Raw genomic sequence first — 13,907 nt, forward strand, 5'->3', positions numbered from 1 at the left:
TTTAGTAAATGTCCATGACATTTTATATATAAGCATATCTTTCTAATAATGATAATCAAGGTAGGATTGATTATTTTTTAAAAAATGACAAAGTTGGGCAGCAACTAAACTTTTCAGCAACATTGAGTGATGGATATCGCTTCTATATTATATCAAAATGAAGCTCCACTAAGAGGTTCACTTATTTTATACTAAAGGATGTTTATAGGTCATTGACAACGAGTTATTTCACAAAAATCTTAAGAAAAACCTACTTCTTTTAGCTGGAACTCAAGATACACTCTACATCTTGGTAAGTGTTCAAATCCGTTTTTGGGACTGTGTAGCCAGTAGTAATTCTTGAATATCATGTTGTGTAGAACTTTGATTTTAACACATAAATATATTTTGGAAAGCTAACTCACATACAGTAAAACCTCTATAAATGCATATGCTTGGGGCCGGAAAAAAATATTTATTTATCGAGATTATTAGTTTATCGATAAATGCATAAAATATTTATTGATCGATAAATAAATATTTATTATTTTAGAGAGTATTTTGCAGTATGTGCCATAAGAAAGAAAAAAATATTTGAATTAAGTATTTCAAAAGTTTAAATCTAGAAAACTAAAAAGTGTATCTTTGCATATTTATTATTTAAATCTAGAAAAGCTAAACAAATATAGTGAAGTTTAATATTTCTAATTGTATTCATATATATAGAATATGAAAAGATTTTATGTTAACTATAAAATGAAAAAGCTAGATGTTTAAAAATCATAATTCAAGTATAATGTCTTTTCATCATTTGAAAGGTGTACAAAAATTATCTTTAACCAATAAAATAAAAAACGCAATATGTGAGTAGAAGAAAGAGAATCCAACTATTAGCCAAAAAGATTTGCAAGCATGGGTGAACCAAAAGTTTGATTTGACTATTAGTAAATCAACAATATCGCACAGTCTCAAAAGGTCGGTAGAGTATTTGTCAAATGAGAAGAAAAATAGTTAAAGATGAGATTAATTTTGGTTTTGGTGGGAAGAAAAAACAATTAACTATAGAATCATATTTTTAAAAGAAATGATTATTGGTCTAGTATTATTGACTGATTTAATAAATATAAATTCTTGATGTATTCTAGTAATTATTACTTTATATTTTTTGGGGGTATTTAATACTTTATTTTTAATTATCATCTAATGCATTTAGCGAGAATATAACTTTAATATAACTGGCCCAAGTCGGGACCGGAGAAAAATATATTCATTTAGCGAGATTATTACTTTATCGAATATTACTTTATTGAGGTTTTACTGTACCTACAACTCTTATTTTATGGTGGAGCCTAGATCTGCTGTTATTAAGTCGAAAAAAGAGGATGAAACATAAGACAAGTTCTGTCCAGATTCTTGATTTAAAAATCCCTCATGTATAAAGGTTAGTGTTTTGATGATATCTTTTTGTACAAAATGAGTTTTGTGGTGATTTCTTTTGGATTACAAACTTAAGACATGGATATAAAAGTGTCATGAAGTAAATACAATCTATTTTTGCAGATTTCATTTTTAAAAATTAGATACAACCGGACAAATTCTGTCCAGATTCTTGAGTTAAACATCCCTCATATATAACTGTTAGTATTTTGATGATATATTTTTGTGCAAAATGAGTTTTGTGTTGATTTTTGTTGTATTGAAAACTTTAGACATAGATCTAAAAATTTTATGAAGGACATAAAGCCCAGGTTTGTCATTTTCATTTTCAAATTTTAGTTACAACCTGGGGTACTTGGATTGCCGAAGTTACTGTTTTGGTAATATAATTCGATTGAAAATATTTTAGGCTTACTTTGACAGATAAATCTTATTTTATGTCAATATTATGGATATTTTAGAAATTAAAAAGGATATTTAATGGTATTTTCAAGATTGTTTATATCATGTACTAGTTGAGGAACTTGAGACATTGGTTGGTCTACGGTTTGAACTCTTGAAGTCGTGTTGGATTGTTGTATGCTAAAAGGTTGAGGTTTGTGTATAAACTCTTGTTACCTTCTAGTATATTTGAAAGCCTATCTTGGTATGTTTGTTATTTCTTGAAATTTTTATTGTCATGTTGGTATATTTGTAAATTTTCAAAACACTTGTTTAACTCATCCACTTGTACGGATTGCTCGATCATTTGACATTTTTGTGGACTTTGTCCTTCTTATGGCTGTGACTTTATCACTATTGGCATGCCTCTTGTTTCATACCCTTTGTCATCTTGATTATGGATTTTTAGTTCATCTTAAATATGGAAGTTGTCCATTATAAGTACGAATTAGGAAGTCATTTTTAATATGGTTCTTGGTTCTCTTGATTATTGGGTCTTTACCCTTCTTGATACAGGGCTCCGGTACTTCTTGATACTTGATCATGTTTGGTGTGACAGCATTACATACATATTGGGCGATACTTGGTTCCAAATCTTGTAAATGTGCTTTTATGAATTATTGACACTTAAACTTTTACATATAGAACTTGATACTCGTGATATATTTTTTGGCTTGATTTATTTATTATGTGTACATTTGTGCTGCTCATGACTTGAGAAAATAAATTGGAGAACCTAAAGACTTCAAACTTGTAGTTTTGCACCACTAAGCTTTATGCTTAGCGATAGTTGTTTCTAACGTATGAAATGTCTGAGAAGATGCTTGAAGTTGGCCATTGGAAATAAAGTTTTTGGGAGATTTAAGGAAGATCACATTTGCATATAGGCATCTATATTTTATAGTATTTTCTGGGACATGTATATGATCTATGGGTGCTTGTGTATATGTATTTATGTATTTATTTGTAAGGGTTGATCCATTCATGACACTATGGGTTGTAACTTAAAGTTGGTTGCTTGTTATGTTATTTTGGGGCATGTAAATTTCCAAGTCTTATGATGTACTAAATTAACCTTTGGAGTTGGAATATTTGGATGAAGCATGAATTAGTTAAGCTTGGATACTTATAAGTTGGTAATAGTTTATAGCATGGTTTGTAGTGATAAAGAATAATACATGGATGTCTCGTACGTTAGTTTCTTAAATTATTTTGAAAAGTCGCTCCGTCCTAAATTGGAAGTTTTATTTGATTTAATTGACATCAAAGAATTTTAAACTGGCTAAATACTTACACCTTTAACTATTTTTAAATGGGCCAAATTTCACTACTAGATTATATAAATATGCCTTACGGGAAGTTCTTTTTTAAATATCACGAGTTTTATAAACAATTTTTTTAAGAAGTAGCATCATCCCTGGAGGGTCGCTACAACTCCCCTCCATGGTTGTCCCAACATGCACAACCCACCAGAACATCATCCCCAAGATTACATCATGTAAAAAGAACAATTTCAAATTCATTAACAGTCTCAATTAACTCAAGCATAAGAGAGGGAGAATTGCAGTAGTACCTTGCTGGAAAGAAATACCAATTGCTAAGAATTGGATTCCTCAAGGTAATAATTGTCCTCTCTAACTTGTCTTGATAATAATATAGGGGTTAATAAACAAGCACACTAGCTATATATTAAGAAAATAAAAGAAAATAATAAATATGGCAGTAGCTTTACCTTACTTGGGGGATATTTTATTCTATTACTTATACTTTTCAAGTGCTTGAACTCTTCTTCAATCTTAGCTTAAAAATAGGGATATCTAAGAAACCCAATGTATTTTATGGCTGCTAAAAGAAGTTAAGAGAAAGCATGAGAGAACCCTAGAGAATTTGATTTTTTTTCAAGTTAAAAATAGCTGAAATGAGCTGACTCAATCCCTTTTAAAGGGGACTATTTAGCCAACCTTCATACTCATTTTGGGCCATGATTTATCAAGTAGGTGATGCACCTACTGGGAATTTTCACTTGGGCCTTTATGGACTTATGTTTATTGGACCTTGGTTGCCCATTTTCTCGTTATTCTTAAATTCAACTTTGTCTAGAATTAATGTAAGTAGGTGGTAGTGTATTTGGCCCAATAATCTGGTCAAAAGTGTTTTAGTAGGTGATGCACTTGGTCCTTTAGGCTGGTCAATAAGTCTAAGTAGGCGATGCACCTACTTGTCACCTACTAGCTTAGTTAAGTTAAGCAAGAAGCTCACTTATTTTCTTTCATTTTCTTAAGCTTAATCTCTTTTTCTTTAACGTAACACTTCACTTTAAACTTTAAGCACAAATACTATCTTACTACCTCGAGTTTAAATTCTTCCTTCAAGGCTAAATTAGAGTATACATGATGAAATGTGAAAGGCATTACAACACCTTCCAATCTATTTTAAACCAACCTTACTCATATAAGATACATGGACCCTCACCTATATGATAAGTCTATGTCAAGTAACATATGAATAGGACTAGCATATGGAAAACATAGGGTGTTACAAATGCATACTTTGGAAATCATTTTGTGGGCTTTAAGGCACAAGGTAAATCGGCCTTTGAACATAGAATTACTACTTTTCCCATATAAAGATTGGCTTATTAGGAAACTAAAACTTGACCTCATGGGTTCTACAACATATGGAAGGATAGTATCCATGAAATCAATCCATACCAAGAATAACATCAAAATCAGTCATATCAAGCTCTATCAAATCAACTAAGGTTATTTTATGAAAAACTAAAACTAGACAACTCATATAGACTCTTTTAGCCACAACTGAATCACCAATAGGAGTATAGACCGAAAAAGGCTCTAACAAGATCTCGAGACAAACAATGAATTTTATAGCAAGATAAGGAGTAACAAAGGATAAAGTAGCACCCGGATCTAATAATGATAAGCTTCAAAGTCAAAGACTTTCAACATACTAGTCATAACATTAAGGGAATCCTCTAACCCTTGACAAGTCTGAAGGGCATTAAATCTGTTTTAGAGCTGACCGCCACCCGAAGTAGTACCATGCTGAGTCAATCGGCCTGTAGTAGTTTGAGTCTGGAGTTGACCATATCCACCTCTAGCATCACTTGAAGGATAATCCATCACTTGCTGACCTATATTACCACAACCAAAGCAAGTAAATGAACCCACTAGACATTCGCCAAGATGCATTTTACTACACTTATTGCATGGAGAAATAGGTTGACCACTCATAACTCCTCCTTGAGACTTAGGATTAGACACTCTATCATTATTGAACATGGGGGCTGGAGTGTTAGAAGAATTTTTGTTGGAGTACTTTTGGTGAAATTGAGGATGACCACCATTTCCAGGCTTACTATGTCAAAATCCACCACCATCGATTCAAGCCCTCTTGGACTCCCTTCTAGATCTTTCCTTCAACTTCTCCTCTTCTATTTCTTTGGCACGTACCATAATCCTAAAGATGACTATCTCATTGATTAGCATAGTAGTTCTACACTCTTTAACCACTAAGTCTAACACACACAAAACAAATTTGCTCATTTGAGCTCTTGGATCAGCAACCCTAAAAGGAGCATACTTTGAACACTTAGTGAACATGAGGGCATACTGCCTTACAGTGATATTACCTTGTCGCAAATTGATGAACTCATGAATCTAAGCTTCCCTCAACTCCAAAGGAAAGCATCAGTCAAGGAAATCACCCTTGAATACCAACCACTCAACGGGAGCATCATCCCTACCCCTCTCATCTTTCCATTGATCAAACTAAACTTGTACATCCCCCTAGAGTTGATAAGCCGCCAAGTTCTCCTTCTCCACCAGACTAATAGGTAACACCCCATACTATTCTAACTTAAATTATTCCGAGAACTAAGAAAAAAATTTAGAAAGAGATGAATTTGGGCAACATGTCACTATCCAAAGTGAAATATTTGTGAAAATCCAAACTGGGACCAGGTCCACAAGGGGAGGATAATTTTGATCCTAGGAAATTTTAAGACAGTAGACTACGCATTGTCTCTGTATTCTGAGAAGAAAAAATCAGATAATTGAATCAGGGGACTAAGTCCGTGTCGTGGACAAGGAGACTTTATTTTGCCCGACTTTTGTTTAATTAGGGGCATTTTGGTCTTTTCTCCACTTTTACAAACTTAAGACACTTTATTTTGGGACCAGAACCTGTCTCTTATTAGTACCCAAAGGGGTTTTTCCCTTATTAAACACCCAAAACTTTTGAGAGTAAGAACTAAAGAGAAGTGGAGAAGCTAGGGTTCAAGGATTTCAAGTCTACCATTCAATTTTCGCTTAGGGAATCTTCATTTCAGGTATGTAAGGTTATCATAATGATGGATTAAGTTCTTCCTCATGCCCTAAATCTCTATATAATCAAGTTGAGTTTCAAAATTGAGTTTCTAATTTCGATAATTCGAATTCTTGAGTTTCCTATATAAATTCTATTGGTTTCTAGTGCATAGTCAAATATATCTTGATGAATTTCTTGAGTTGAGTTTTGAGTTTTGGGATTCATGATTGCATTCACATGAACCCTAGTTAAAATTTGTATTGCTTATTTTATACACTATTTGAGTTAAAGAATGAGTAATTATTTTCATCATTTGGTTGAAAAATAGTTTGAGCATTCCTGAGAAGTCTTTTATTTAATATTTTGAGAAGTTTCTTAATCACTATTTTAAGTATGAGAATTGTTGAGTATAAATGATGTGAGTATTTTTAAACACATATTTTGAGATTGAGTTGAGAAGTCAAATGTTTCTTTTAAATATATTCATTGAGTTGAGTTTATGTCTATTTTAAATAGAAGAAATGATTTGAGAAGAGTTGAGCTTTGAGCTAAGTCCAAGAGAGAATAATTGAGCCTATTGAGTTATTAGAGTAATAAATTATATTTTGGGAGTAGTATTGAGCACCGATTTGGGTAAGAATATAGAACAAATCGTATACTATAAACTATGTAGCCAACAAAGGATAGGATCGTACCACTCATTCGGGCAACTCCTCATTGTCCCAAAAGAGGACTTTTATAGGATCCAGAGATGAGTTTGCGTCCCTTATCCTGCAAGGTATTGGACGGTTGTGAAAACGTCAATAATTCATTGTATCATCACTCACCTCATAAGTAATGGTTGTCGATTAGAGAAACTCCCCAAAAAGTAAAATTATTATATTTTATACACTGAGTTGCATTACTGTCTTTTAAAGAATGGTCTCCTATTATATTTCATACTTATTTGAGTTCAGCTATTTCAGAGTTAAGTTCTTGAGTTGAGTATCCTAAGTAAGTTTTTTTTCCATTTTACATACTCGTATATTTTATGTACTGACGTAATTCCAGATACAGGTGATAGAGATCTTCAACCAGCGCACCGTTGAAGATCAGTTTCTATCCAACTCTTGGTGAGACCTCTTTGTATTTGGAGGTGCTCTTGAGTCTTTATTTTTTAGTTATTAATTATGATCCTAAGTTAGTTGTGGACCTGTCTCAGTACCTATTTCAGATTCAGTATTATAGAGGCTTCATAGACAAGTAGACAATGTTCGATTTAATTCATTGAGCATGTTTTTTGAAAATATAGAGTTAAGTCTCATACATCTTATATATTTTTGTTTCATGAATTGTGCTAAAGAAGTATGAATTTGCAATTTTTATTGTACCCATCTGAGTTATTTATGAGTTAGAATCTTTCACTGAGTGGGTTAGCCAGGGACCAACAATGATTTTCGAATGTTAGCCACTTCCAGGATGTAGGATCGGGACATGAAAAAATTGGTATCAGAACATAGAGTTCAAGAGTCCTAGGGTGTCTATTAAGCCGAGTCTAGTAGAGTCTTTCTTATCGGTTAGAAGCATGGCACATTTATAATAAGAAGGCTACATGACTTTAGGAATAGTTTCACTTATTTTTTACTCAATCGCTTGCTATAGAGTTTAACTCTATAAATCTCCATCGTATTCATGTGTTTCACGATTTTCAAGTCATGTCTTTGAAAAGAACATTAATTCAAAGGAATGTTGCTGAGAATGAGGTTCTACAACCATCTGGACAGCATACCTATAACCGAGCCAGAGTAGTTGAGGAGGAAGTTCAGAATGGGACTTAGGAAGTTCCACAGATCGCCTAGCCTACGATGACTTCAGAGGTAGAATATAAGGGAGCTATTTTATGCTTACCTAGTTGATGGCTGCACAGACAGGTTGTCAGAATGCTCCAATCCCAAGCTTTAGTCTTAAAGAGCCATCTGTTCTAAATAAGATGCATGATTTGCTAAGGATGAACCCACCAATCTTCACTAGATCCAAGGTTGAGAAAGATCCCCAATACTTCATTAATGACATGTGGAAGATTCTGAAAACCATGCATGCCACAAAAATAAAGGGAGTTGAACTTTTCTCCTACTAGGTGAAAGATGTTACCAATGTTTGGTATAATAAATGGGAGTATAACAAAGGTGAGGATGTTAAACCTATAGTTTGGGATGAGTTAAAGAATGCTTTCTTGGACCACTTCTTTCTGTGAGAGATCAAAGAAGCAAAAGTTGAGGAGTTTTTTTAACTTAAAGCAGGAAGGGATGATAATAAAGACTATGGCCTCAAATTTATCTAAGTATGTTCCCGAAATGGTTCCCGATGTGAGATCCAAAATGAGAAAATTTGTTTCAGATTTGGGCAGGCATGTAAAGAAAGAGTGTTGAGAAGCCTTGTTGATCTCTGATATAGACATCTCCGGACTCATGGTGTATGCCCAGCAAAATTAGGAGAATAAAAAGGAGGACAGAGAGGAGAAGCAAAGCAATAGAGCCAAATCTACAAGTAATGAGGGCAACCATCAGAAGGGTGGTAATGGCAATCGTTCTTTCTTCTATAAGAGGTCTTCTAGTCATACACCATCTACAATAAGTGCACCCACAGATAACAACAAAAATGACTAGAGGTCTCAAGGTAACCCACATCCCCGATTGACATAAGAAGTTTCTTGGGTTTGGCTGGCAATTATTGGAGATTTGTTGAAGGATTCTCATCTATATCATTGTCATTGACTAAGTTGACTCAAAGAAGACTAAGTTTCAATGGTCTGATGCTTGTGAGAAGTATTTTTAAGAGCTAAAAACAAGATTGACTATTGCTTTGGTTCTGTCCCTACCCGAGGGAAAAATGGATTTCTGATTTATTGCAATGCGTCTAGAGTTGGATTGGGTTGTGTTCGAATGCAGAAAGGCAAGGTTTTTGTATATTCTTCCAGATAACTTAAAGTTCACGAGAGGAATTATCTAACTTATGATCTGGAGTTGGTAGGGGTAGTATTTGCACTCAAGATTTTGCGACACTATCTTTATGGCGTGCATGTAGATGTGTTCACAGATCACACAAGCTTACAATATGTATAAAATCAGAAAGAACTTAACCTGAGGCAAAGAAGATAACTTGAGTTGCTCAAGGACTATGACATAAGTATCTTCTACCATACAGGTAAAGCTATTGTTATTGTCGATACTCTTAGTAGGTTGTCCATGGGGAGTATCGCTCGTGTTAAGGAGGAGAAGAAATAGTTAGCCAAGGAAGTGCATAGACTTGCCCATTTGGGAGTTTATCTTTTGCAGTCTGATGAGGAAGGTGTTATTGTCCAAAATGGGGCTGAGTCTTCATTAGTTTTCTAGGTAAAAAAAAATCAAGATAAAGATCTTATTCTCCTCCAATTAAAAGATTATGTTCATAAGCATAAAGTAATGGTTTCCGCCAAAGGGGGAGATGGAGTGTTGAGACATCAAAGTAGGTTGTGTGATACAAATGTTGATGGTATTCTAGATAGAATAATTACAGAGGCCCATAGCTCCAGGTATTCCATCCATAGAGGTTCTATAAAGATGTACCACAACTTGAGGGAGGTCTATTGGTGGAATGGTATGAAGAGAAACATTGCAGAGTTTGTATCCAAGTTCCTAAATTGACAACAATTCAAAGTTAAGCATCAAAGTCCTTGTAGTGTAGCTTAGAATATAGAGTTTTTAGAATGGAAGTGGGAGATGATCAACATGGATTTCAATACATGCTTACCGCGATCTCGTAGACTACATGATTTGATTTTGGGTGGTTATGAATAGGTTGACTAAATCAGCCCACTTCTTGCCCATGAAAATTATAGATTTGGTAGTGGATTATGCAAGGTTGTACATTCAAGAGATAGTTAGAGTACATGGAGTTCCTTTGTGCATCACCTCAGACAGAGGTACTCAATTCACTACATAATTTTTGAAGTCCTTCTAAAGAGGTTTGGGTTTGGAGGTGAACCTTAGCACCGCTTTTCACCCCCAAATAGATAATCAGGTCGAGCATACTATTCAGACTCTTGAGGATATGTTGAGAGCTCGTATTATCGATTTCAAGGGTAATTAGAATGACCTTTTACCGCTTATTGAGTTTTCTTACAATAACAGCTTCCATTCGAGCATTCAAATGGCTCCATATGAGGCTTTTTATAAGAGGAGATGTAGATCACCAATTGGTGGTTTGAGATTGGTAAAGCTTAGTTGATAGGGCCAGATTTAGTCCACCAGGCTATGGAGAAAGTGAAAATCATCCAAGAAAGGTTAAAAATAACGAAAAGTCATCAGAAATCCTACACTGATGTTTGGAGAAGAGACTTAGAGCTTGAGATAAATAATTGGGTGTACCTTAAGGTTTCGCTCATGAACGAAATTATGAGGTTTGGAAAGAAAGGGAAATTGAGTCTGTGTTACATTAATCCTTACTAGATTATAAAGAGAGTGGGCAACATCACCTATGAGTTAGAGCTTCCTTCAGAGTTATATGTCGTTCATCCAGTATTCCATATGTCCATGCTTAAGAAATGCTTAGGAGATCCTTTACTCATTGTTCCTACAGAAAGCATTCGAGTGAAAGATAGTTTTTCTAATTGGGAGGTTCCTATTCAAATTCTTAATCATCATGTTCATAAATTGAGGAACAAATAGGTCACTTCAGTCAAAGTTTTATGGACAAATCAAATCAATGAGTAGGCTACATGGGAAGCCGAAGAGGATATGAAATCCAAATACCCACATCTATTTATTTCTCCAAGTGTCGATGTTGAAGGTAATATTCCTATTCCCATCTATGAGTTCGTACCTTCTTGAGTTTGATGAAATTGCATGAGTTATTCTTGAGTTAAAGTTTTAAAGTTCTTGAGTTTTATTGATCCTTGAGAAAATTCTAAGCGATCTCATCATTCGCGAACGAATGCTCCCAAAGTGCTACATGGGAAGTGAAAGCGGATATGATAAAATGTTATCCTCATCTGTTTTATTCTACTCAAGGCTAAGGTAATAAGTCATTCATGCCTAAGTATTTAAGACTTTTATGTTTCATCTTTCCTAAGTCTTCATATGCATGCATATTCTTGAAGTTGAATTTTAAAGTAATGTTTTATGTTAAAGTTTAAAGATCTCATGTTTGATGTATTTCAAATGTTCGTGTATTCATGTTGGGTTGCTAGCCCCCGTGCCATGTACTTTTCTATGCTATTGGTTCTCATTTGAGGAAGAATGTTCCCAAGGGGGAGATATTGTAAGACCTCAAAAATTCTTAAAGTCCAAAACCAAGGAACAAAGGAGAAAATCTCTAAAAGTTGCAGAAACTGGCACCAGGAGTTGATCACGGAAGCCATCACAGGCTATGGTAAGCATCACAGACCGTGGTAAGCAACCGTATTAGAGATTCAGAGACTCAAACTTGTTGGGACTGTCACGACCCAAACCTAGAGCCTAGACGTGACATGACGAATGAGAAACCCAAAAGTATCTCAAACAAGTCTCTTAGCATTCTTTTAGTCTTTCATAGATAATGACAATAAATAAACAAGCAGATGTCATAATAGTAAATCTTCAAATTATATATATCCAACAATACCTCTAACTTTTAGATTTAACGGGGCTAAGACAAGTCCATAACTCACCTTTAATCATAATAGAAGAAATGCCATAGTAAAAGATCTCAATATATCATAAGCTAGAAATATAAAGGAGTATTGTTCTCAGAACATGGGAACTCACCAAAAGTAGTCTTCAAATAAAATCTCAACTATCCACGTGGAGGAGAACGAGGAAGAGCACCAGTCCCTATATAGTGATATCACGTAGGCAAAAGAGTATGCGATGGTACTTTGAATGTACTAAGTATGTAAGCATGCATGAACATTGAGAAAACATTAAAATATTTATGTAATATGAAACATAATGCAATGCATGCATAATCAATCATATAGATATTCTTTAAAATATTTATTTTGTGGGAAAATGACCATAACCGAATTTTAAGACCATGCGAGCTATTACATGGAATACAACATAACCTCCTACGTTGGTCGGGGAGACTACTTGCCTGGTAGAACTCCGTCAACTTCATTCATTTCTTTAACTTTAACTTTAAGGGCTATTTGTGGATCTATTAGACTAAGCCTACAAGGGCTCCTATGTTGGCACAAAGTTAATGAGACAAGGGGTTGCTACTAGGATTTTCTTACCGAATCTCACCTCAATGACCTATTCGGTGCTAAGTCAATCCCACAGAATAGTTTAATACTTCAAAATAGTCATAGCATATAGCTTGAGAATTCAAAACATGATATTCGGTAGAATAGATCATTAAAACATTTGGTGATTCAAATATGCAAGAATTATTCTTATAGCATAAAGAATCCATCATTCATAGGATTTCATCATTCTTTTATTTTATAAGACTTTTTTTTTATCATAGACATTGTTTTCATAAACATTCATTTGGATTCAAACCTTTTAAGTCAAACTTCATTGAAAATATAGTAAAACTAGGTGGGTTTAAATCACTTTAACTTTCAAACATGATTGTAAATGAAATTATGCATAAATACTTTGAAATGCATCAATTAAAAATCATGCTTTAAACAACCCACCATGAATTTCAAGGACCTTTAAAGAGCTAAATAGAGAAAATACTTGCAAACCATCAATTCATACATATGAAATCATTTTGCATCAAAATAGACCAATAATCATTAGTTTAATCATGATTCATGCTATTAAGTAGAAATAAAAATTATCCAGAAGAAAATCTTACTTGAAATCAATAAATTAAGTTGAAAGAGTTTTGGACTACAGGGGTGGAAGAACTCATGGATAAACACCCACATAACTTAGAGTAAAGCTTAAAGAAAATAAACATAATTTATCATATAATCAAAATACTTTAGGCATGAAAGTGGAAGGAATACTCTTATTGAAGCCCTACATACCTGAAATTCGAAGCGTTACTCAAAATCGAAGGACTTAATAAACACTCTTAAACCCTAACATTTTTCCTCGCCGGAGCATTTTGTGTACTACCTGAAGTATATGAATTACCAGAATAGTATTTCTACAGTACTAAGAGCTAAAACTATACTTTGAGAATGAGTAAAAAAGTATATAGAGAGAAGAGTTATTTGAGAAAGCCTGATGAACAAAATAATGAAATAAAGTGGGTGACACTCATACAACCAACCCACTGATGAAGGTCTACAAGCCCCTCCGATCGTAGAACTATCTAGAACCGTAGGGTGGCACTCATACAACCCACTGATGAAGGTTTCAATTCTTTTCTCAGGGATTTTTGGACTAATCTAAGTTAGATTATTTTCGGGGTGTTACATCTAGTCATAGCTATTTTTGAAATTTCAACTTAAAAAAAACGTACTTTTGGTCTTTTCAAAATATTTCTCAAGTAATAGAGTCTCGTATTTGATAACATATTATTAACTATAAAATAATAATAATAATAATATAATAGGGAGAAGAGACAATAATTCTTATTTTTCTTGAGTGATTAATTTACAACGAAGAAAATCCTTTATTGATAAGGAAAATTTAACTTGGTCCCAAAATTAGAATTCTTTTTTCCCAAAAAACCAACTAAAATAGACAGTCACTGTATTATAATAATTTTTTTTTTTGGTTAGAATATTATTATAATATTTATAACACCTGATTGAAAAAACAAAA

The sequence above is a fragment of the Solanum dulcamara genome, chromosome 8, assembly GCF_947179165.1.
Source record: "Solanum dulcamara chromosome 8, daSolDulc1.2, whole genome shotgun sequence".
NCBI classification, from domain to species: domain Eukaryota; kingdom Viridiplantae; phylum Streptophyta; class Magnoliopsida; order Solanales; family Solanaceae; genus Solanum; species Solanum dulcamara.